Source organism: Penaeus monodon, chromosome 31 (assembly GCF_015228065.2).
Source record: "Penaeus monodon isolate SGIC_2016 chromosome 31, NSTDA_Pmon_1, whole genome shotgun sequence".
Taxonomy (NCBI): Eukaryota; Metazoa; Arthropoda; class Malacostraca; order Decapoda; family Penaeidae; genus Penaeus; species Penaeus monodon.
In genome coordinates, this window is record NC_051416.1 from 30,584,467 (window position 1) to 30,584,772 (window position 306).

The window sequence follows — 306 nt, forward strand, 5'->3', positions numbered from 1 at the left end:
ACTCTCTTCTGCACTTTTCTGCTACCGCGTTTTTTGAGTTTCGTTTGAAACCTGCAACATCATTTGTCCACAGTATATCGATATCTAACATTTTTTTCTCAATAATATCTTATGGTTGATCTCCCAATTACGAGACAATATCCGGCATTTATAATCCTTCCTTTCCGAAACCGGAGTTTAAGGTTTAACTAAGTCCAGTTTGTGGCCCAGTTCTCCCTTATGAGTATTTCATTACATTTTAATCATAAAACCACATACCTGTCCATTTATGACTTGTTTCTACAATTACATATTTTGTAAATATCC

The 306-nt window shown here is 34.6% G+C and overlaps 1 protein-coding gene across 1 annotated transcript in view; it reads left to right on the forward strand.

The window, feature by feature from the left end:
* LOC119592950 (muscle calcium channel subunit alpha-1-like) overlaps positions 1-306 on the forward strand; it is a gene marked incomplete at its 5' end in the record, with an annotated part of 130,968 nt that overhangs the window by 30,757 nt on the left and 99,905 nt on the right.